Genomic DNA, 25,793 nt, shown 5'->3' with positions numbered 1-25,793 from the left:
TTTTGTGTGAAACACGGGGTGCAAACCCATCTGTCTGCTCCAAACTCTCCTCTGGCAGCCGTCAATGGCACGCCGTGGACCAGCATAGACGAGGAGATAATGAGCTCCCGTTGCCTTGTCAACGCCGTCCCTTCTCTCCTCCCCGACAGCCACGCTCCTCAGCTCCCTGTGCCAGTTTTCAGCGTGCAGAGCTCCTCGGTAAACAAGGAATCAAGGTGGCAGATGAGATTTCATATGGTCTTAAAATCCCTCCAACAAGCCGCCGCAGATGGACCATCCAGACACGAGGAGCCGCTGATTGCTGGAGGGCGCCGTGGTTAACGTGCTAATGAGAAACACTCACTGCTACGGCCAGACAATAAAAACAGATCAGAAAAGTCCACAACTGCTCCTCAGAGCTCACACAGCTCCTTAACGCTGGGGCTGGGAGGAGGCGCAGAGCTGGACAGCCAATCACAGCCACTTCCTGTTAACTCCACAGTGATCCTCCCAGAGCGCCACTGAGGGGAGTACTATAAAACACGTCCACGCCACGAGACCTCGGTTTGATCTGACACTCACACACACTCACACACAGTCACACACACACACACACACACACACACACACACACACTCACACACAGTCACACACACACACACACACTCACTCACACACACTCACTCACACACACTCACGCACACACACACACACACACACACACACACACAGATCCTTCTTGGCCTGTTTAAGAGACATATGTTTGCCCATTCAGGTCTGGACCCGATCAGAGAAAGGAGACTTCCCCTGAGGAGACCGGCCTGGATCCAGGTCAGTCAGACTGTGAGTGCAGGAATCTGTTCTGACCTGGGGGTTTATGGGATACGTCAACAGGTCGACCCGCTCATCTGGAGACGTGACGCCTCAGCGGCCGCCGCGGTGACGTTATCTCATCTCGTCTGACTCTGTCGTTAGGTTCATGAGTTTATTTCTTTTCATTCAATCATCTTGTGTCAATCACAGATTTACTTCCTGCCTCTGTGATTGTGACCCCCGTCCCTCAATCTCTGAAACTGTGTCTGGTATCTTCATCTTAGCCTTCACTCTGTGATTTCTAGTTTGTTTTTGACACTTTGATTTTTAAATAATATTTTTTTTTCATTGTTCCTGTGTTTTCCAGCCTCTCTTTGATTTTCTGTCGTCTCTTATTCTGTAGTTTCATGCGCCCAGCTCGTGGTTTGTGTTGACGTTATATTTCAGTTCTCTTAAAAATAAAGAAAATAAAGAAAATAAAGAAAATAAAGAAAATAAAGAAATAAAGAAAATAAAGAGCCTCTTTTTGCTAGAAAACAAAGGAAAATGGAGATGTAGAGGTTTCTTTCTGATCCTTCTTAGAAAGTTTTTTTAAGTTATTAAACTTTTCTGTTTCGATAATAATCTTGACAGTTTGTGGAGCGTGTTTTCAGCAGAGGATGAACTTTTATGACCATCTTTGTTATCCAGAAGTATAAACAGCAGCTTGTTCATTTAAAAAAGCAAAATGAAGTAATAATAGAACAGAATAGAATAGAATAGAATAGAATAGAGTAGAAGTTTATGGAGCTCCCACAGAGTGACGATATTTTACCCAAAAGACGTCGCTCAAAGAATCAGGAGACTCGCCTCACTGTGCAAAGCATGCTGGGTACAAAATCATGTATTTTAAGCACAAAGGATTTTTTTTAATTTGTCAGGTGAGTTCACCTGCAGCTAACGAGTATTAGCATCCAGCACACTGAGCCCAACCACATGAAGCTGCAGAGAGACGCTAACAGACAGAGTGAGACAGAGCTACACCTCTGCACAGGAAACACACATTGATGAATAAAGGTTTTATTTAGGACAGTTTAAACTCGACTAATGTTAGGGATTAAAAAACAAACTCTCTACATTCTGACTCAGATACTTTTCATCCCTTTTCTTATGTTTGAGTCTGAACTAAAGAAACATGAAGGTGGAAAATCAAAGATCTGGACTCAAACTTTCTGATTTCTCTGTTTGATGTTTTTCTGAAGTGTTATAGAGAGCCATCAGCCATCATGCTCAGAGTGAAAGAGCTGTGACTTCAGGAAACGTCAGAGTTTAAACACTTAATGATAACTTTTAAAGAGAAACAAAGAGAAACAAAGGAGGAGAAGGAGGAGAAGGAGGAGAAGGAGGAAAAGGAGCGATGATTACTCACTGCTGCTCCTGGTTAAAGTCCAACAGTCGGGTCAAAGTTTAGAGTTTCTTTAGACGGAGTTTAGTTTGAGTTTGAGTTTAGAGCTGGTCTCTCATCAACACACACACACACACACACACACACACACACACACACGCTCTGAGAGAGGAGACGGGACACATTCCTCGCGTTATATCTGCATATGCATCACAGCACTTCCTGTAGAGCCACATTCCCACCCCCACCTGCATGTCAGCGCGGCGTGTGACACGGGGGTGACACATTCCTACACACACACTCACACAGAAACACACACACAGAAACACACACACAGAAACACACACACACACTCAAAATGAGACGACGCCGGCTCTCAGACACTTCAGGATGTTTTGTTTACTGCTCGCTTTGCTCGAGCGCTAAAATGAGGCCAATTTCCTGCTGGCGTCCCACAGAACCATCAGCGTACCGTCCACACACACACACACACACACACACACACACACACACACACCAGGCTCTTCACGAGCGTTTAGAGAGCGTGTGTGTGTGTTTGGCTGTGGTCTTCAAACACACGTCGCAGATGTAATTCACAGAAAGTGCTTTGTTAATAAAAAGCACAGGTTTCTCTCTCAATATTTATTTTGCTCCGCTCCAGATTCTTGGAGGGAGAGTTGTTAAATCAAACAGCGTTTCCAAACATCCCTGGGTGGATTCAGTCTTATTTTACAGTAATCACAGAAGAAGAGTCAGAGACGGCGTTTAGACAAGCTAACGTTTCTCTGGCCCTGGGCCCGCGCTCCCAGCTGACTCCAGCTGACTCCAGCTGACTCCAGCTGACTCCAGCTGACTGCGGCGTGGAGCGAGGAGGAAAAACACGGATCGGTTACAGAAACAAAGAGGGATGCAGACGCAGCACTTTCCCGTCTCTGTGGAGCTCGCCGTGCTGCGGGGGGCGCTCACCCCTCACCTGGTTTTGCAGACTACAGCTCAGACGCTCACTCTGGCCTCGTAGGTGCAGAGAGCGTTTGGTTCCCAGTCCGACCTGTCCCGGCCTGGCTCCGGTCCAGCCGGCTCTGAAAGTCTGCGTTTTTACAGAAGGAGAAAATGTTCAATCTGCTGCTGGAACAACGCTGGCGTCCCACACTCTCTAATTTAGCAAATGATCGTGTTCACAGCTTCATTCCACCAACATCTGCTTCGCTGGGCTGACTCTCAGCCTGAATCATGACATCAGTGTTGACAAACTCCACACAGCGCCATGGAAAAGCACAAAGCCGGTCAAAGCGCTGATTTTCTCCTCCTACAGCGCGCTGTGCCAGCAGCATGAGTCACTGCAGCTACAGGGAGCGCTCGTATTTTTAAACCTGGCTCTATTTATACGTCTCTACACATATTTACAGGACTGAACGGCTGATAATAGGAGGAAGGCTCTAAAATCACTGCACGTTATGACTTCAGCTGGCAGCAACAACAGCCTGGATCTGCTGAGACGTACCTTTGGACAAATGAGCTAAAAAAACATGTTTTTACCTCAGACAGGCTCAGATGGTGAGTGTCTGGATCTGAAGACAGACCTCCAGGTCCTCTTCCTAAAACAGAAACCCTGACCCCACCTCATTTAAACAGGAAACAAACGCCATCGTTACAACAGGAAGGAGTCACCTGATCACCAAACCCTAAACCAACTGAGGCTGAAGCTTCAGTAAAACGGCCCTAATCCTCTACTACCTGGATGTAAACAAACACAGATAACTTCTTCAACCTGCTAGCTTAGCTAATTGTGGCCACACTCTGTGGTTAAACACATATTGTTAAACCCTATCCCCAAACCCCCACATTGTCACTGTCTAGTTTAATATATTTCTATACCATTTGTATGTTTCACCTTATTGAACCAGATATCCCTAAAGAGCTACCCTAGGATGCTGTAAAGCAGAGACTATTGCTGTAAATCAAAGGTTATTGCCAAAAAGCAGAGGTTATTGCTGTAAAGCAGAGGTTATTGCTGTAAAGCAGAGGTTATTGCTGTAAAGCAGAGGTTGTTGCTGTAAAGCAGAGGTTATTGCTGTAAAGCAGAGGTTGTTGCTGTAAAGCAGAGGTTGTTGCTGTAAAGCAGAGGTTACTGCTGTAAAGCAGAGGTTATTGCTGTAAAGCAGAGGTTGTTGCTGTAAAGCAGAGGTTACTGCTGTAAAGCAGAGGTTACTGCTGTAAAGCAGAGGTTATTGCTGTAAAGCAGAGGTTGTTGCTGTAAAGCAGAGGTTGTTGCTGTAAAGCAGAGGTTACTGCTGTAAAGCAGAGGTTATTGCTGTAAAGCAGAGGTTATTGCTGTAAAGCAGAGGTTGTTGCTGTAAAGCAGAGGTTATTGCTGTAAAGCAGAGGTTATTGCTGTAAAGCAGAGGTTGTTGCTGTAAAGCAGAGGTTATTGCTGTAAAGCAGAGGTTATTGCTGTAAAGCAGAGGTTATTGCTGTAAAGCAGAGGTTGTTGCTGTAAAGCAGAGGTTGTTGCTGTAAAGCAGAGGTTACTGCTGTAAAGCAGAGGTTGTTGCTGTAAAGCAGAGGTTATTGCTGTAAAGCAGAGGTTGTTGCTGTAAAGCAGAGGTTGTTGCTGTAAAGCAGAGGTTGTTGCTGTAAAGCAGAGGTTGTTGCTGTAAAGCAGAGGTTGTTGCTGTAATGTGTGCAGTGACACTTGAGAATTGATGATTGTCTTAAATGCCAATAATTAAAAAAAAGATCTGATGGTTTGGATCAGGATTGGGACTTCCCTTTTTACAGGATTTATATTTTCTTACTAACAGCAAGGTTATCCCTCCAGAACATCCCTGAATCCACTGCAGACCATGAGCCTCTATCTCAGCTGGTGGCTTACCTTTTGGATGGAGAAACTCTGAACGTTTTCGTTCAGCCCCTGACTCTGTCCAACCTGAGCCCAGGTGAAACAGGAACAGCTCTTTGAACAGAACCACAACCAGACCACTTCATGCTGTCTCAAAGGTTCCCTTCCTGAAGGCCTGGGCTCCTGCCCCGTGTCAGCACGCTGTGTGTGAGCAGGAACAGCGAGCGGGGACAGGAGGTGATGCTGACACATTCTGACCTGACCTGACCTGACCTGTGCTTTGGAAAAGCGTCTCATGGAAATCCGCGGGCCCTGGCTCTACATCACTCCTGCCTCTGCCCGCTAACAGCTCTCCAGGTCTGGGTCTGACATTTGTCACCCCGACTGATGTGTGAGCTACAGAGGATCAGTTTCCTCCCATCATCCACCTGGACTGTGTCAGAGGAAAGGACAGCACGGCGATGTGCTGGATGAAAGACGCTCAGAGGAGTTTTTACTGAATCAAACTTCAGAAATATAAAAACACAGAGAGAGGACAGGAAGTGTGCGGCGAGCTGTGAGGATGAAGAAACGTTAACAGCTGAGTGAAGAGAGGAATAAACAGACTCTGATACCTTCAGAGGACGGTACAGGAGCAGGAGTTTGACCATCGATTCATACAGAGAGCAGTCCTCACAGAGTGAGCAGGGAGCAGAAACAGGAAGTGATATAGAGAGCAGTCCTCACAGAGTGAGCAGAAACAGGAAGTGATACAGAGAGCAGTCCTCACAGAGTGAGCAGAAACAGGAAGTGATACAGAGAGCAGAAACAGGAAAGTGTGTGTGTGGAGGACACGGCTGGAAGGGGCTGCAGGTGATCCCTGTGGGGGGTCATTTCACAGCCCAGAGACCCACTCACACTGACAGGTCAGCTGGAAGACTGCAGAGACACACACACACACACACACACACACACACACACACACACACACACACACACACACACACACACACACACACACACACACACACACAGCCTCCTCCAAGACATAATTTCCTCTTTAATCTGCCGAACAATAACCCAGGCTGTGTTTATTGACCTTTCCCATGATGCCTTTCACCAGCAGTCACTTCTTTAGCTGGAGGCGAAGACGCAGAGCTCCGGCTGCTCCACGCGCTGAGATTAATCCTCCGTGTGCAGCCGCCTTTCTTACGCTCGCAGCTCAGCGTCTGCATCAGGATGAGCGGCGGCGCCTGGGGGAGGGAGCGCCTTTCCCCGGCGGCGGCCATGATTGGATCATCAAATCAGACGCTGGATGTTATAACCATCATTAGTGCGGGAACAAATCAATTAAAGGGAATCAGGCACTAAACGCCTGTGTACACACGAGCGCCGAGAGGCGAACACGGCGGCGTTCACAACATGATGTGATGTTACACTTTGATTCAGAGCCGAGCTCGCTCAGACTGTGCGGTTAGAGCCGGCGTTAGTTTCCAGGAGGCAGTCACGGGAAAGTTTCTGTACTTTGTTTCCATAACCCTCTCAGAGCTCGGTGAACATCCTCTCAGAGCTCGGTGAACATCCTCTCAGAGCTCGGTGAACATCCTCTCAGAGCTCGGTGAACATCCTCTCAGAGCTCGGTGAACATCCTCTCAGAGCTCGGTGAACATCCTCTCGGAGCTCGGTGAACATCCTCTCAGAGCTCGGTGAACATCCTCTCAGAGCTCGGTGAACATCCTCTCAGAGCTCGGTGAACATCCTCTCAGAGCTCGGTGAACATCCTCTCAGAGCTCGGTGAACATCCTCTCGGAGCTCGGTGAACATCCTCTCAGAGCTCGGTGAACATCCTCTCAGAGCTCGGTGAACATCCTCTCAGAGCTCGGTGAACATCCTCTCAGAGCTCAGAAAAGTCCAGCTCTCTGGTAAATCTGGACCCTGGTTCTCGTGTGCACGCATGCTGAAACCACTCCCACACCTCAAACATTTCCACTTCCTCCCACGCTGGCGTGGTTTGGCTTCAGCGCTGCAGAGTCCAAATGTCAAAGGTTAGAGCCAGAAACGCCAACGGCTCCAAAAACTGACACAAGCATTTATGCTCTGTCCATCACCAGGGGCTGCTTTTAACAACAACACAGAGCCAGCTGAAGGTGGCGCTAAAAACAGGTTAACTCATCACTGTCCTGACTTTATGCTTTCATCTGTTTTCTCTTCCTGAGGAGAAATATTTGGTTTGGTACATCCTCAGTTCTTCTGAAGCGTCTTCCGTGTCAGTTTGGGTGTTTTTCCGCCTCTGCATCTTTCTGCAGCAGTCTGCACATTCCTGCTCTCAGGCAGCCAATCAGCAGAGAGCGTGCTCATACCATGCCCACTCAGACCTCTGCGTGGAGACAGGGCTGGACGCTGAGCGGCTGCAGATCCTCAGAGAAATATTTGGTTTGATATTGCTGAGGAAGTTTGGGTGTTTTTCCGCCTCTGCATCTGTCTGCAGCCTCCGCTCTCAGGCAGGAGATGGTCAGAGGAGGCTGCAGAGGGGATGTTCTTATATTTTAAGGTGATGCAGAGTTCATTAAGTTTCTGCTTCAGACTGGAAACCACCAACACACCAGTTCAGACGAATGTTACAGGAAGTAAAAATGGTTTGGTTCCTGTCTCTGAGAGCACACACACTGTACGAAGGATGAATTTCTCTTTAACTCAGGACTTTAAAGAAATTCAGATCAGGAGTTTGTCCAATCAGGAGCTGAGCTCAGCTGATCGACAGACAGCGCCCCCTGGCTGTTAGAGAGGAGGCTCAGAGCCCACCAATGTTGGCTAAAAGAAAAGGTAAATTAAACGACGCTGTGCTCTTCTCTGATTGTTTTCTCTTGGTGTGGTTTGTGTCAATACTCTTGTTGAAGTAAACCCTGACATTTAGAGTCTATTAGAATAAAGTAAAGTGATAAAATCCAGTCCCAGCACCTCAGTGACCTCCACACAGAGCGGTTTCCTCTGGAGGTTGAGTTCTTCTACATTTGCTGTTGGTGTTGCAGAGGTTTGGATGCTCTCCATGTTTCTAAGGATTCAGACTCAGAGGCAGTGTGCAGGGGGAGCCATCGAGGAGGTAACCCTCTGCTGCCAAACGAAAGCGGTGACGGCGCAGCGACAGCGCAGCTCCTGTTTGGCTGACGAGCAGCAGGACGCAGGTGGGCAGGCTGAGGCTTATCTGCCAGAGCAGCCGGGGCCGCAGCACACCTCCTGCCGCAAGAACTGCCACAGCTCAGCGACCGCACGCAGCGAGGATGAGAGGGCAGCGACGGGAAGGAGCAGAGAGGGGTATGGAAGGTAGAGACAGATCAGCAGCACAGGAAAAAGGATTTCTGGATTTCTGGATCTGTGAGCTAAAAGCAGGTCGCGGTCATGGAGGAGTCTACAGCGCACTTAAATCTCTTTATTTACCTAAATAAACTGATGATAACTATTTTTAACAGACAGAGGATCCAGGATAAGAGCACCAGAGGAAATATGAAAACATCCTCCGTCCTCTGCAGAGCTCCATCCTTCCAGCGGGGGCGTCGCAGCGGGCCCAGACTCCTCTCAGGGCTGCTGAGGCGTGGAGGAGGCGGCGGCGGGCTGTGACAGGAGCCCTGCTGGCTCTGTGAGGAGTGTGAGCGCGCTCCTCCATGTGTCACTTTAATTGAGACCTTGATATGGCCGTCAGAGTGAAAGCAGGAAATTGTAGAGCATATGGTAACTCCATCCCCACGTGAAGACGAGAGATTACACCGAGGGAAAGCTCTGAACGAATGAAGCTCTGAACAAAGGTTTATCCTCCTCCATGTTTCACTGCAGCTCCACAGAGGAGGAACTTTCTCCAGGAGGCGCACTAACACAGCCTCCTCCTCTGAAGTGTAACAACATTTCTGAGGTCCTCCTCCTGATTGATGGAGGTGCCATGTCTGCATCGCCTCTCCACATCGCAGAGAGCGTCCCCTGGAGCCTGCGATTCATCATCTGACAGAGGGACGGCTGCATTCATCTCAATGCACGACACAGTCAGCAGCTCCAGGTCGCTCTGTGCGCCGCGGAGCCCGGTCTGACTCTGGGAGGAGAGACGGCGTCTCTGGGGGATTCAGGGGGATTCAGGGAGAGATGAGGAGGATCAGCCCGTCAGCTTCATGACTGGGTCAGCTGACTGGCTCTGCCTGCAGGTCGTTAGGACAGGTCGTAAACAGCCCGCTCTGTGAGGCTAAAAGATCCCTGATGTTACAGCAGTCAGCTGTTTGTTTGTTTTTTTGTTTTTGGGATTATTTGCTCCCTTTCTATTTACTTTCTATTTATCTTTTATTGTTGTTTAAAACCCTGTCTTAGAATTTCATACAGACATTACAGAACTATCATAATCAACATCATAAAAAAGCAAGAAAATGAAAAAATAACTAAATGAATAAATGCATAAACCAAAAAAAACAAATAGTTAAATTAATTAATTAATTAATAACAAAAACCTAAGTTCTGTTTTTAATTATTATTATCATTATTACATTTATTATTATTACATTTTTTATTATTATTATTATTATTATTATTATTATTATTATTATTATTATTATTATTGTTGTTGTTGTTGTTGTTGTTGTTGTTGTTATTATTATTATTATTATTATTATTATTATTATTATTATTATTATTATTATTATTATTATTATTGTTGTTGTTGTTGTTGTTGTTGTTGTTGTTGTTATTATTATTATTATTATTATTATTATTATTATTATTATTATTATTATTATTATTATTATTATTTATTATTATTATTATTATTATTAATTTATTTTTTTATTTTTTTATTTATTGTTTAACTTTATTGTTAGATTCAAATGGAACTCAATGTGTAAATGTTACTAAAACACCTGTGGGTTTGAAATGAGATCAACCTTCAGTCTGTTTGTTGGGTGACGGCTCTGTTAAAGGACAATCCTTGGATTTGTTTTTGATTTTTGGCTGGTACCCAGCTCCTCTCCAGGTTCCTGCTCCTCCTGCTCCTCCTGCTCCTGTTTCTCAGAGCTGCTAACACCTGCAGCGGTGGCGGCGGCCCTTTAATGTGATGTCACAGATGAATCCCTCAGCAGCGTGCCATCTCAACGCCTGTTTGCCAGCTCAATGTTTTACAGCAGATAACAGTCAGAGCAGGAAACCATGAAGATGATCTGATCCCTGAGATTATTCTCACTGCTGCTCACCGCCGCTTCGGTCTGACCGTGTCAACGTGCTGCAGAGCAGGCCGCCGCCGCCAGCGAGCTGAGAGAGCCGAGCGCCGCACGGGATCAGACGCTTCAGCCTGACAGAGGGAATCCTTACACTGTGATCAAAATACACAATAACACAACGATGCTGGAGGAGGCCTCCAGTCAGGGGCACACACACACACACACACACACACACACACACACACACACACACACACACACACACACACACACACACACACACACACACACACACACACACACACACACACACACACACACACACACACGTCTCAGGGCTGTTTCTGGAGCTGGGCATGTGTGAGAGCGATCTGACTGGAATCAATGATCGCTGACTTCCTGCTGTTTCACTCCACCCCTCAGAGCCAGACTGGGTCCTCTGTGGACCCGGTCTGCGTGTAGACTGACTCTGGGACCAAACACCTGGGTTTATTTTGTGTTTTGGGCCCAAACTAAACAGGTTTAGCTTTGATTTCACTGCATTTAGAGAAGGACACGTATGCACAGAAACTCACCACGATGCAGATTTACACACGTCGAGCTCTGAGGGCTCAAACACTTCTCACACACTTGTTTTCTTAATTAATGTTTGAATTTGCCAACTCTGATGAACTCCACACTAATGATGCAAATGTGCTCATGATTTCTGGATCCCTCTTTGTGTCTTTCACTCAGGAAATGTTTTATTAATGTTAAAAAAAGGAAAGGGAGCAGAGAGAAAGTGAAATTAATTCTACCCTCAACACTAAATCTTGACATCCCTTCACTTCAGTTGTTTCATTGCTCTGCCGAGCACGTCCTGGGTGTTTTGTGCGCTGAGCTCGATAGTTTGAAGACAGATCTGAAGCCTACACACCACTTATGAAACACAAGGAGAGGTTAAGATGTCAGCGATGTGGAGGATCAAGCAGAAATTGCTGCTATTAGAAGAACACTCTCTGTGCCTGTCTTCACAGGAACGGAGAATTACCCTGACGAGTCTAATCACATTAACTCAGAGGTCATCCCAAGGACACAGAATAACAAGGACGTTAAGCTGAATGTTTGCCTCAGCAGTGAGCAAACACTCCTTTCTTTCCCGCTCTGCCGCCTCGCCTTGGCTCTTTTCGGGGGTAATTGGCATGCAGGCTTCAGCGGGGCGGCTGGATGAGCCAGGTCCTGGGCTCGGGCACAAAGAACAACGGCTCCGCTGTGCCCACAAAATTTGTTTAAAGCTGTGATTCAGCAACAGGCTGAGACCTGCACGGGGCCACTGATGCCATCCATCACCGCAAATCCATTTCTCTGGCAGAACAACTGAGCCTCTCCATCCCCAGCAGCGCCCAGCGCAGCTCAGCGCAGCTCAGCAGCAGAGCGTCCAGCAGCAGAGCGTCCAGCAGCAGGTACAGGCTTCACTCAGGGAGGGGGGGCTGTGCCTTTAAGAGGTCTGATAGACTGATGAAGACCCTCCAGGGGGTCGGGCTGCATATCAGTCTGATGATGGATCAGCATCTTCCAGGTAAACAACCTGAGTCACAAACATGATCTGGTTTACGCAGCAAACATCTGTTTTTAACAGTGAAATAAATCTGCAACACCCTCCACAGACAGCAGGGGTCACTCTCCACCTCACAAACACGCAGCACGCCATCAAAAATCACGACCTTCTCACTGATCTCCCAGCTGAGTTAGAGTCTTGATTCTGATTGGTTAAAACTCCTTTGACAAACTTTTACAGGCATGAGCGAATCAAAGAGCTTAGCTTCAGCTCGTTGGCACTGTGAGGCGAGGTAAAACTGTTAGCTTCTGATAGCATCAAGTTTGTAAACACTGAAGCTTAAACTTTAGCTTCTTTTAGCATCATACTGGAAAACAATGGGCCAAACCTTAGCATTCATTAGCATCATATCTGTAAACAATGTAACTGAGGTTAGCATTCCCTCAGTGTTAAAATGATAAACATTGGTTTTCCTTTAGCATTTTGTTGGTAAAATGTGGCTAACTAGTTGGTTTTTTAATCCTCATATTGGTTACCAATGTGGCTAAATGCTACTTTTGAGTATCGAACGAACTGCTGGATCCTGAAAATGGCAGTGAAGCAGAGGAAGTGAAACCATGAGCGCCTGTGATGATAGCAGCAGTGGACAGGAGAAGAACAAGAGCTAAAGAAGCTAAAGCTAAAGAAAGGCAGTTTGACGTTAACTCAATCACAACAGGCTGTAGATCACAGGTTTTGTTGTACAGTTCACGTGGGGGTCTTGTTGCACCCTGTCAGGGCTCTGTGACCCGTGCTAACCACACATTAAGCCGTACTCATGCTGGAGCTAGCTTGGTTGTTAGCAGCAAACAGCTCTTGGGGTGGACTGCACTAGATGAAATGTAACTCAGGGAGCTGTCAGCTATCAGAGGATAAATAGCTTTACATTCATTCCTATAATCAGACAAATGAAGAGACTGACCCTGAGCTCTGAGCTCGTCTGAACGCAGAGACACTGAGGCCGCCATGTTTGGGTTATGGGGTCATTACGTCAGGATGTTAAGTGTAACTCTATGGTATCAGAAGAGGGTCTGGGTGTCTGATGCTGATGTGGTCAGGTCGAAGCCTGAGGTGATCTCCACACACAGGCTGTCACAGGCGTCTGGGTCTGAGGGGGGACGGGTCTGAGGGGGGACGGGTCTGAGGGGGGACGGGTCTGAGGGGGGACGGGTCTGAGCGAGGACGGGTCTGAGCGAGGACTGGTCTGAGCGAGGACGGGTCGGGGCTGAGCAGCCTCTGATCGACCATGAGAGTGAGTCACAGCTGAATCATGAGGAGACAATGGCTGAGGCAGAGGACGGAGACGGTGGGGGGTTCCAGCTGATCAAATCTTCTCATTAACTGTGCCCTGGCCCGGGGAGAGCCTGAGGAAGAGGAGGAGGAAGAGGAGGAGGAAGAGGAGGAGGAAGAGGAGGAGGAGGAGGAAGAGGAGGAGGAAGAGGAGGAGGAAGAGGAGGGGGGAGGACGGCTTTAATGAAGACTCCTGCCTCCTGCTGATCTTCCCGCTGTGCAGCGCGGTGAATGAGCTCTGCAGACAGATGGGCTGAGGAACTGATGAGTGGAGACGGTCCACAGAGACCTGCACGGGCTCAGAGGCTGTTTAAGCTGAGGTGGAGTACACAATCAAGGATATCAAGGATTTCAAGGATATCAAAGCCCATCGAATGTCACTGGGATCTACCACCGAGGGGAGAACGCTCCACCAGAGTCTGAGCTGGAGTTTGATGAGAGGGCCTCAAAGATCAAACCCAAACCCTCAGGCTTATTAATTCTTAGCTGACACGGCTCGAGGCCCGGCTGCTGGATCAGTCCTTGAAAGACCTGCCAGGCTGGTCCTGCTGCTGCAGACCTTCAGAAACAGAGGCCGTTTGATCTGGACCCTGGTCTCTGCCGTCCTTCAGAGAGCTGTCCCACTTTCAGCTGTTGTGTGGCGTCTCTCTTTCACAGGACTGACCCCCCCCCCCCGACCCGGGCTGCCACTCTCATTTCACCGTCTATTGTTCCAGGCCCAGAGACCCGGCCCGCACAGCGAGCCCTGTGGTTCTGTCGTCTGAGCGAGCTCGGTGCTGATGAGCAGCCAGACGCTGAGGTGATGGATAAATCACAATACAGCACAGACACACACTGACTGACCAGGGGGGGGCGCTGTGTCTGCTGTTTGCTGCTCATTTTGGAGGATTCAGAATCAATCTGGTGCTGCGCTCCTGCTGCATCGTCTGATGAGGTTCAGAGATCACAGAGAAATGTGTGTTTGGTTTCTGTACGGTGCCGATGAAGACGCTGAACACAGTCAAACGTTTTCACTCTCTTATGTAGGAGCAGCTGGTCGTCAGTGACAGCAGAAGCAGAGACGCAGAGCGAGCCAGACCTGACCACACAGGAGAGCAGAAACAAACCAGGTGAATCTGGAGTCATGATCAAATAAACTGCAGAGTAATAAAGGAGTCACAGCAGGAGGAGCAGCTCTGTCTTTCTACCTGAGCCTCAGTTTAAACCTTCCTGTCTCTCAGCTCGAGCCCACAGAGGTTTATTTTCTCCCTGCATCCTGAAAACCTCTCGACCTGTGGCCTCTCCTGCTAAAAACGCTCTTCCTGTTTCACGCTGGAGTCACAGCGCGTGCAGCAGGACGGAGAAACTGAGTCCCATCTTTCCTTTGGTGAGTTTAGTTTTCTGTTTTCTGTCCTCTCTCTGATTAATCCACTGCCGTGAAGGGAAATACCTGTAACAGTGAGAGCAGACGATGCAGACGACAGGACACGAAGCAGAGTGACGGCAGTGACAGCTGTGGCTGCGTGAGGATTGGCGGTGGTTTTGTGAGGATGTGTGGACGTCGTAAACGAGTTTAACGGTAATGTCCGCAGTGCAGGAAGTCATTTCACGGCAGATTCTGTAGCTTGGCCTGCACAAAGGAAGCCAAGCGTCTCTCTGCTGGTCCTTTCAGACGGCTCCGTGCAGCAGCAGCAGGTTTCAGGCTGAACGAGCGATTGGAGAGAGTCTGACTTCATCAACCGTCTCCAGGAAGATGTCACAACCAGCTGCAGGATCCCACGCCGCTCTGAGACCAGCACCACAATAAACTGCTACAGACTCTATAAAGGAAGGGTTTATACACACTGAATAAACGGAACCTGCTCCCAGCATGCACTGCTGCTCTGACATGAGGTTGTGCTCTTGTGAAACATTTCTTTGACATTTGTCACGGGACTGGAACCGGCCCGGCCCGGTTCTGTAGTTAGACGTGCCCTGAGCCCGGAGGCTCCAACACCTCCGACAAACTGGACCTCACACAGTCGCCATGGTTACCGCTGCCTGACACCTCTGGCAACGGCAAATAGACCGGTCACAGTGGGACATTTGAGAGGACACTGGCACAGACCCGTGTGCTCAGACGCACAATAAAGACCTCAGGGCCGAGGGGACGGCGCCAAGCGGTCACGTTAGGAGAGGAAGTGAGAGACGACCACGGAGGGCGAGGAGGGGAGCAGCTCTGGCAGGGCGTCCCTCCCCAGACGCCGTGTTGGGGAATGTTAATTAGGCCGCCAAGACGAGACACCTCCTCCTGAAATGTCACAGCGTGGCGAGGAGACCTGCCTGGCTGACTCCTGTCATGCTAACGCCGCCGAGCTCTCTCTGCCTCTCAGTGACGGTTTCACGTGTGCTCCCTTCACCCCGAGCGCTGCTCTTAACATTCTCCTGCTCCTCCACTCCGCTCCTCCACTCCTCTGCTCTGCTCCTCCACTCCTCCACTCTGCTCCGCTCCTCCGCTCTGCTCCTCCGCTCCTCCACGCTGCTGTTTACGGCGTGATGAATGGCTCTATTTCTCCCCCCTCAGCCGCAGTAGATTACAATCTGTGCAATTGTGTGGAAACAAGATTGATTTAGCTTAAAAAGCGGAGTGAGGGAGGAGGAGGAGGTGGAGGAGGAGGAGGTGGAGGGTGAGAGCTCTTGACTTTAATGTAGAAATATTCAGAGCCGTTTCTCCCATCGAGGCTCTCAGACGCTGCAGAAACGGCTCGTGATAAGAGGCCGATGAAGGCTGTAAACAAATTTCTGCGCTGCCTCGTAATGAGACATGACACGGTGAGAAAGCTGTGGCCTTTTAAATGGCAGGCCTTGTTATCGGACGGCTTCAGCGCGTTGGAGCAGCACAGGCTCAGATAATGGGGCATCAGTAACGAAGGAAGGACAGCAGACCTGCTGGAGACTCATGAGGCTGATCAACCATGGCTCAGAGGAACATGTGATTTGTCCCGGGGCTGATGATGATTGGTCACTGGTAGACAAGTGGGACCAACCCAGAGCTGCAGTTCCTCCTCTGTCCACTAGAGGCAGAAGCAAGATGTTTACAATCTGGGCAAAAAGTTCCTGGGTCTGAATGTTGTTTTGACTGGTTGTCAAACTAACAAGCTTTGCCCTTATTAGTAGACGTACACCAATCAATCTGTGCCGACTTTTCTTAGTTTTAGGAGATCAGCGATCGGCCCATCCTCACACATGAAACTGATCTTATAATCCTCCAGGAAGCTCTGACAGCCATTGTTGCTTTTTGCGCTGAGACCTAAAACTCAGGACACGTTATTGGTTGTTTAAGTTAAAACATAAAGATTTTATTGTTTCACAGGTAAAGTTCAATGATTTTCAATAAAATATAATTGGAACATTGAAGGTTTATGCTGTCAGTTGTAAAAAATAGAAAATAAAAACTGGTATAGGCAGGTCAGGCTTTTTAAAGATCGGTGATCAGCGAGAAGATCGTGGTTGATGCACCTCTACTTTTAAGGCCATAGCTGAGTGAACTGACAGGTGTGAACCTCGTCCCTGTCTGCAGATCACATGTCTCATTTTACCGTCGAGTTCAGACCAGGTGAGGGGTCATATGAGATCTGACTGGTTTTAACCCTTTAGGTGCAATAACAATGATCTCTGGTTAAAAATCACTCGTAGGAGTTTAAATAAAAACTGTGGTAAAAATGTAAAAACACTATGGCCTGACGTTAACTATGGACGGTGACCCCTAGGCTGTACGATTAACAAACGATCTGTGACGTCACGTGTTGGAGCTTTTAAAAGCTGGACTGATGTGTCCCCAATGATTGGCTGTGCTGGCCTGGGGTGTTTTGAAGTGGGCGGTCACTCTGTGGGTCTTCATGAATGGCACGCCCACCCAGTGACAGGTGTTGGTCTAATATCATCAGGAAAAATGAGTACAGGATGATATCAACCTAAATCTAAAACCTCTGATACGAGCAGTCCATTCCAGACTCCACTCCAGCTCTTCTATCCAGCATGGCCTGGATCCAGCATGGATCACAACAACAACGTGTGCTAACAAAGCATCAAACAGTAGGATTGATGTGGGCTGTGTGACAATATTTATCATTAAAGTCTGAAAAAGAGGATGCAGCTGAGAGCTGAACCTGTCATACACAAGTTTCCTGTGTTGGCACAAAACCAGAGAAGATTAGAAAAATCAAACTCTAAACATTTCCCTAAAGCCCAGCCCTGAAGACCTGCAGCTGATCGTCACACCACCTGAGCTGATATCAAACTAAACCACTATCGATATCTGTCAATACTCAAGGCTGAAACATTGGTACGGTATCAGTGGGAAAAGGGTCAAATTGGTTCAGCTACAGTTACCGACTCTGTGGATAAAATCTCCTCTACTAACACTTTTTCTGAAGTATGACAAACCTAACAGCTTCTCCTGGAGTTTGGAGACTCTGATTATCATTATTATTATTATTATTATCATTATCATTATTATTATTATTATTATTATTATTATTATTATTATTATTATTATTATTATTTTTATTATTATTATTATTATTATTATTATTATTATTATTATTATTATTATTATTATTATTATTATTATTTTTAGTATTATTATTATTATTATTATTATTATTATTATTATTATTATTATTATTATTATTATTATTATTATTATTATTATTATTATTATTATGGTGACTTCTCAGACAGCCAATAGGAGCTGGCCTTGCTGGGGAGGTGGGAACTCTGGGCCCACATCTCCACTTTAATAAACCGACCTCTGGATGCCCTGGATGTGGACCGGTGATGGACAGGTAGACCGCAACGACCCCGGACCAGAACTCAAACAGGAGTCCTCCAGTCCGAAGCAGCACAGACCAGGTCTGAGCCCCGCCCCCTTTAAACTCCAGCCTCAGGGAGAAACGGTTCCTGCTCATCCAGAGAGGACAGGTGGAGAGCTGTCAGACCCAGGACCACCATCTGGGTCTGAAGTGGTTTGGCTACACCAACAGGGCCTCAGAGGAGCCAGACTGGATGCCAGGGTTGTTTTTATCACCTCTCCCCCCACCTGTCACTGGAAGCTGTGTGGGTAGTAAACTGGTTCCAGTAAAACCAGAAAGAGTCCCAGTGTGAGGACGGACAGTCTGACTGAGCTCTGCTCCCTCTGTCCGTCTTTCTGTTTTCATGATTTATTCCTGACTCCGTGTGGAGAGCAGGGCCTACGGTGAGCAGTGAATATTAACCAACACCTAAAATGACTTGAAATAATAATTGCCTCCTCACAATCCAGGCAGAATTAATCACACGCAGCGACTGGATCGGAAAATGAATCCTTTCCACCGAGGAGAGAGGAGGACGGGGTTTAACGCCGCGTTCAGGGCGGCGCCGGCCGTGACGGCTGAGCGGAGGGGTTTAATCACGGGCAGGGGGCACGCTCATCCAGGAGCGGCGAAATACGTTCACACGCTGGCGTTTAATTAAACCACTTAACGAGGAGTCAGAGAGGTATGGAGGAGGGAGGAGGAGCAGGAGGCGCAGTCACTGAAATAACTCTAAAGCCTTAGGTTCCTCTTCTCCTCCTCCTCCTCCTCCTCCTCCTCCTCCTCACGACGGGGTAAAAACAGAAATGGTTTTATTCTCCCCTCCAGACTCCAGAGGAGAGTGAAAGGAGTGAACGAGCAGAGAAACCGTGTCCGGGGTCTGGGAGCTGATGGTTTACACGCCGCCTGCCAGCTCAGGTTTCGTCTTAGTGTCACCGTTTGTTGGGGAGCGTCACGGGCGCTCTCCCAAAGCTTCCCCCAGCGGCTGAAGAGTCGCTAACCGTCACTCAGCATCATCCAGCCAGCCAGCGCAGAAAGAAGGCAGAGAGTAAACACAGGAGAGTAAAAAAAGACAGTGACAGGAAGTGACACGGAGGGGGAGGAGGGAGGCGGCGGTGGATGGTGGGAGACCTGATAAAACAGACAGGAGCAGAAAGTAGAGAGACAGAGAGTGAAGAAATACTCATGCATGCTAATCCCCGTCTCCCGTGGCGTGCTGTCGAGAGCCAGAAAAGGCTGCAGAGCCGCCGCGCTCGCAGCTGTCAGGGGATTGGACGTGTCTGCGCTCCCAGCGAGCACAAACAGGAGCAGGGCATCCTGGAGTCCAGCAGCTGACCGCGTCTTACAGCGGCGCCCAGCTTTCCCGCCACGTCCATGCCGCAACAAAGAGGAGCAAGAAAAGAAGTTTGTTTCTGTCAAACTGTTGCCGTCTGCAGGAGTTTCACCAGCGGCAGCAGAGAGCGTGGGAACGGCTTCAGAGCGGCGAGCGGGGGCGGAGACTGACCCTGACACATCGAGCAGCGTTCACGGAGCTCATCTTCACGTCTGATGTGGACGCATGCCAAACAAACACTTTGTTAAGAAGGAAACTTATTGATTAACATAAAGATATCAGCATGTTTTACCACCAGGAGCAAACAGAGGATCAGACGCTCTGGATCCTGGTCCTACTCTACGAGTTTCAGCAAAAACAGACACAAAACAAACATGAAGAAAGGCGTCAACGAGAAAACACTCCTTCCTTTACTTCCTTCCTTCATTCCTTCCTTCCATCCATCTTTCCTTTCCTAACTTCATTCCCTTTCCCTCCTACATTCCTCTTTTCCTTGAGAAATATTTCGGGCTAAGATGTGTTTTTAGATCAGAGCAGTCTGAATCTGAAAACCAATCCTGATCAAATCCAGATCCTGATCAAATCCTGATCCTGATCCTGACATAAACCATCCTGACATGTTTCCCCCACAGCGCCCCCTGATGGAGAACATGTTCCTTAGTCTGACGCAGAGTTTGCTGATGTTCACGCAGCAGGTAACATTGCAGGAAACTGACCACTGATCATCTGGATCAGAGACACCTGAGGGACAGGTGAGCTGTGATGTCATCAGTCTGTGATGTCAGAAATCACTTAAAGAAACATTTCAGTTTTTTATGTTAGCCAACTTTAAAACAGCTCTCTTCATCGTTCAGGTTCGGTTTTTCAGGGAGCGCCCCCTTCATGGACTCAGCTGAGTCTGATCCACCTTGACCAGAGGACGTCTCTAAGAGCTGGTGGATGAGGAGGCACAGACTGCCTCAGCGCCTCCTCCTCTCTGTGTCAATCAGTCTTAGGCTGGGGGCCTCCAGAGGTGGCCCCGTGCTCCAGCGCAGCAGGCAGAGTCCCCCTCCAGCCGCTGTGAGTGTGTGTGAGTGTGTGAGTGTGTGAGTGTGAGTGTGTGTGAGTGTGTGTGAGTGTGTGTGAGTGACAGCCGGGCTCTGAAGAGCTGCGCTGCCGGCTGACAGCTGATCTGAATATCAAAACAGGATGTAAAACGGTGATTAAAAGCCAATTACTGCTCCTGTCAATGAGGAGTCAATTAAGTGTTTCAGGGGCCTGGAAACGACGTTTTATGAGACTGAAACGAGAAGAGAAAGACGACGGAGGGATGCCGAGCAGAGACGTGTGAAGATGTGAAAGGATCGGTCCCTTCCTCCTCGTCAGTTATCAGCAACCTGCTTCCAGGCAACGCTCAGTCCTGTGGGAGTGTGTGGGAACGCTTTCTGACAAAACCTTCAGAAACAAAGACGCCCGCCCCCGTATTCCAGTCACCCCATCATGGCGGCCTACGGCGTCTCTTCTGGTCACGTTTCAGCTGATTGGTCCTGAGTTACTCATCTCTGCAGCAGTAATGAGGGAGCTGCTGCCTGTGTGTGACACGCTGTTACAGCAGCTTTAACCCCGGGGGAGAGAGGGGGGAGATGCTTCAGTGTTTGGTCCCAGAGCCCCCCCTCCACCCCCTCCACCCCCCCTCCACCCCCTCCACCCCCCAGCAGGAGGAAACAAACAGCTGAGAGGCAAAGTGACGCCTTTTAACCCCTCTGCTTTAATTATTGAGAAATGGCTCAGAGTGACACACTCCACTGGAGAGGCCTGTTAGAGCGCGATGAAGAGGTTTGGAGAGGAGGATCCTTCCAGAGCAGGACCACAGAGATCCTGATGTCAGCAGCCAGAGGCCCCGAGGACAGATGAGGAGATGCAGCGCTGCGACTCAGACGTCAGCGACTCCACTCGACCGTCAGTGACTCCACTCGGTGGTGATCAACTCCATGGTGGTCTGCAACTACACTTAACCATCAGCAACTCTGTGGTGGTCAGCGACTCCATGATTGTCAGCGACTCCATGGTGGTCAGTGACTCTATGGTGGTCAGCGACTCCATGATCATCAGTGACTCCATGGTGGTCAGTGACTCTATGGTGGTCAACGACTCTATGGTGGTCAGCAACTCCACTCTGCAGTGAGCGACTCCTCTCTGCCGTCGGCGACTCCACTCCACTGTCAGCAACTCCACTTGGCTGTCAGCGACTCCATGGTGGTCTGCAACTCCATGATAGTCAGCGACTCTATGGTCATCAGCGACTCTATGGCCGTCAGCAACTCCATGGATGTCAGCAACTCTACTCCACTGTCAGCAATTCCACTTAGCTGTCAGTAACTCCATGGTGGTCAGTGACTCTATGGACGTCAGCGACTCCACTCTGCAGTTAGCGACTCCATGTATTCAGCGACTCAATGGATGTCAGCGACTCCACTCTGCTGTCAGCAACTCCATCGTCATCAGCAACTCCACTCTGCAGTTAGCAACTCCATGTTTTCAGCGACTCAATGGATGTCAGCGACTCCACTCTGCTGTCAGCAACTCCATGGTCATCAGCAAATCCACTCTGCAGTTAGCGACTCCACTCAACCGTCAGCGACTCTACTCCATGGCCAGTGACTCCATGGTCCACCGGCCTCAGTTTCCTGCTCCCCTCTGCTCCATCAGCTCTGACTCCCACACACTGACTCAAATCTGTGACTGCATCAGGAACACGTGTTTTCAGCAGAGCGCCGTCTCCAGGATCTGAGGCCTAGCAGCAACAAGCAGAGCTGCTTAAAGGGGAACTATGACGGCGTTTCACTCGGGGTCAGTGACACCGTCAGGGCCGGATGGTGATGGAGTCTGGCTTGTTTCTCTCCACCAAACTGTGGAGCGTCAGTTCCAGGAATAAGAGCTGGTTGCTGAGCTCTGCAGCTCGTCTCCATGAACCCGTTTCTCTGTCTCAGCTGGGAGCATGTGGGCCAATCAGGGAGGAACCCTGAACGGTTTTTGCTGCGCCGTGATTGGAGGATCACCTGACACTGGATGGTAAACAGGCGTCAGACGTTCAGAAAGGTTTGGGAGTGAGCCAGGAGCTCCTGTTGGACGGCAGCACGTGCCTTAACTTGTCACTGAAACAACAGGAGCTTTGACTTAACGCTGCTGCACGGCGCCCACGCCTTCAGAAACTGGTTCAGCTGTTTGACGCGGAGCCTGAACCAAGAGAGCGGGACGCGCCTCCCGTTTGCTGACCCAGCGCTTTGAGAGTTTGTTTTATTGTTGTTGTTCTGAGTCACAAACTTTTAATACGTGTTGGCAGCAGGCGCTTATAGAGATACATCTGAGAGCGTCGGCTGTAAATTCATTTTCAGTTTGGTCAGAGTGAAACTAAGAGTCCAGAGACTGGAGGATCCACCGCTGTCTGATCAGGAGTCTCTCTGCACCCCACACCAAGAGAAACACCACAAACTTTTCTGTTATTAATTCATTTCCTTCATCCAGACAGTTTCTGTTTATTCAGCTTTTAAAAAGGAAGAGACGTGGATCAGTGGCTGCTGCTCTGTCCTCATAATGATCCTACAAACACCCAGGGAGGGACCAGAGGAAACCGGTCTGTTGGGGCCTGAGAGCAGGTCTCTGCTCTTCAGTAATCTAAGTCACTAAGGTCTGTGTTTTCACTGATCCAGCTCCAGCTGTGTTTCAGTTAGTCTGTGATGATCAGTTTCATCACTGGAGACGTGAAGTCATCTGGAAATCTGCTGATCACATCATTGGTGATCCAGCTGTTCAGGAACAAGTAACTTTATAACTTTATGATCACACACTGAAGCTCGAGCTGGACTTAAAGGTCCTGGGTTATGATATGTGTAGCTGTTTACAACATCATCAGTGGTTTCCAGACCTTTGCACAAACTCAGCCTCTGTGGGGGGGCAGATGGCCTAGCGGTCTTGGTCGCGCCCCATGAGGTCTCCCTCGAGCCGGTGGCCTGGGTTTGGATCCAGCCTGCGGCCTGTTTCCTGCTCTGTCCCCTGTCCTCTCCTCTTTTATATTTTATTAAACCAAAAAACCCAAAGCCTTGATCCATCCAGTATTTTTTGATTTGGGGCATTTTATTTTTCTTTGTGTGGCTCTATCTATTTTTTTTTCCTTGTGGATTTACGTTGTTTTCTTTTTGGTGCAATGAGGACAAAAAAAACTGAGTGATTTAAGACTGTGAAAGACTGAGATTGGGGCATTATCTCGGCTGACAACAACTTGGGATTGTCATGACACTCAGGGGGCAAAGAGAACGATTGATTAGTTATTGATTAAATGGAAAATACAGTCACTGGGAGATTCATCAGTGACACTGGTTAAATGGTATTATAATAATAATAATAATAATAATTATTATTATTATTATTGTTGTTATTATTGTTATCATTATTATTATTATTATTATTATTATTATTATTATTATTATTATTATTATTATTATTATTATTATTATTATCATTATTATTGTTATTATTATTATTATTATTATTATTATTATTATTATTATTATTATTATTATTATTATTATTAAATACTCCTTGCTGTCGAGGTTTTCTAGTTTTTCCCAAAGTCCCTCTTTAGATTGTTTTTTAACGCTGACTGGACAAAGGTCTTGTTGTTACACCATCTCCTCCAGACAGATCTAGATCACCCTGTAGGACCCGTTTTTTCCAGGAGGTGGACTACAGAAATCCTCAGAGAAGCTCACAGTGGTCTCAGGTTTATGGGTCCTTCAGACTCCAACCCAAACCCCGGGTCCCTCCTCTAAACCTGGTTTCTTCTTCTGCTGATGTCTCTGAGACGGACGCGTCCAAACCAACGCTGCGTCCTTCAGATCAGCGTCTCTGCTGCGTCCCTTTGATAGAAACTGAGTTAAAGTGAGGAGCTGATCTATATTTAGAGCAGAGGACGTAGAAACGCTGTAAATAGATCATTAAAGCTCCGCTCTTCATAAAGCTGGCTGTATAAACCGCTCTTCTCGCCGTAATAAGGCCCCAGGAGGATTCGCCGCTCTCAGGTTAACAAACCGCTCTCTTCCTCATTGATGCGGCGTGTGTTTGAACGCTGCCGTAGAAATCCTATTGGTGGCAGCGCTGGCAGCTGACAGCTGAGGAGTAAACAGGTGAGAAACACTGAAACAACAGAAGACGCTTCATGAGCTTCAGTGTGATCAGGACGCCGCTGCTCGCCATTTCATGGTCATCATCTGTTCTTGGCTAAATGAGCCAAACCCCTGCTGACCTGCAGGAAGCTGCCTTTCCCCGCTCAAAGCGAGGTTTCCCGGGGCAGAGAGCAGGAGGCCGGGTCAGGGGGGCGCTCTGAAACTGGATTTCGCTCCATTATGCATGAACACAAAGCCAAAGAGCTGCGGTTCGTCGGGGCGAGCTGCTGAGTCTGTGGCCAAATGTTTCAGCCGTGAGGAAAGATCGCCCGCGCCCGCTGAGCCAAACCTTCAAAACTCTGCAGGACGACCCATAAATTTCTCTTCCAGGAAGCGAGTTCGCTCTCAGCCCGGCGGCTGCAGCACGGGTCAGAGCATTACCATTTGAAAAGGGAGAGGAGCGCGGCGGCGCGGGCAGCGGTCGGAGCAGCGTGCAGGAGGAACAAGGCTGGAGGGAAGAAGGCCGACTCGCTGAACTTGGCGCATGAATGAGCTTCATTTGTCAACAGAGCACGAGACCGGCTCCCAGTTCAGGTCTCAGGGTCGCTCTGAGTCCACAGAGGCGTCTGAGCATGTGCGGAGACGGTTACAGCTTCAGGATAAATAAATAAACAATCCTCCCACAGCGCCAAACTCCACGCTGCAGGTTTACACACTCCAGCTTACGATACAAGACGCCGATAAAGTTTGTCTTTTCTCAGCGATGGCGTCCACCGTGTGAATTATGCATGGCTGTGACCTCGGTGTGGGAGAAAAGGATGTCTAATTTATGAGGTTAGGATCGTAGAGAGCTCAGGGTGTTAAAGACGGCCCAGAGGAGAGAGGAGCAACAAAACTCAAACCCTGTGAGGTGGAGAGAGCGGCCTGCAGAGGAAGTTAAAGCAGCGTCTGAGTCTCTGCATGAAGAGAAACATGAGTTTCTCAAAAACTGCATCAGTTTGCACAGAAAGCGTTATTCAGCAGCAGAGCAGAGGGCTTTCATCACGCCGTGTCTGCAGCCCGGGCCGCACAGGAAGTCTGTAATGAGTTATTTCCAGAGCCCGGCCTGTAAAGGTTGTGTCAAAGCTCTAAATGGATTTCTGGGTCCAGAGTGAGGCTGAACCAGGAGCAACGTCCCGTCAAAGGATCCTCAGACTGATGGAAAATAACACGCTGCTCCCCGCGCTGAGGGCAGAGCGCGCTGCTCGTTCAGGAACCGGTTTGCTCCCACCTCAGGCAGGTGCTCTCAGCCAGGCAGGTGCTCTCAGCCAGGCAGGTAGGCTGTGACACCTGTTCCCACCTGTTCCCTCCTGCTGGGCCCAGGTTGCTCACTCCTGGCACTTTCCTCCCTTTCTCCCTTTTTTAGCACAGTTACACGCTTGTTTGGAGCCGAATGGAGCTTCACACACACATTCACACACAC

At 48.6% G+C, this 25,793-nt stretch overlaps 1 protein-coding gene across 4 annotated transcripts in view; it reads right to left on the bottom strand.

Annotated features, from left to right (window-relative positions):
* The window catches only part of sema6cb (semaphorin 6Cb), a 187,693-nt gene that overhangs the window by 119,461 nt on the left and 42,439 nt on the right, over positions 1–25,793 (bottom strand). Inside the window, exon 1 of one of the 4 annotated variants that reach the window (XM_074682892.1) lies at positions 3,713–3,730. The exons of the other annotated variants lie outside the window; for them this stretch is intronic. The gene's annotated coding sequence lies outside the window, so the exon portion shown is untranslated. Of the gene's footprint in view, positions 1–3,712; positions 3,731–25,793 lie in introns of those variants that run through there. 4 annotated transcript variants of the gene reach the window in all.

Source organism: Halichoeres trimaculatus, unplaced genomic scaffold (genome assembly GCF_033239565.1).
Source record: "Halichoeres trimaculatus isolate MK-OKI-2021-1 unplaced genomic scaffold, fHalTri1.1 fHalTri1_scaffold_12, whole genome shotgun sequence".
NCBI lineage: Eukaryota > Metazoa > Chordata > Actinopteri > Labriformes > Labridae > Halichoeres > Halichoeres trimaculatus.
The sequence above is the reverse complement of the archived record's forward strand: the minus strand, read 5'-3'. Positions and strand labels throughout refer to the sequence as shown.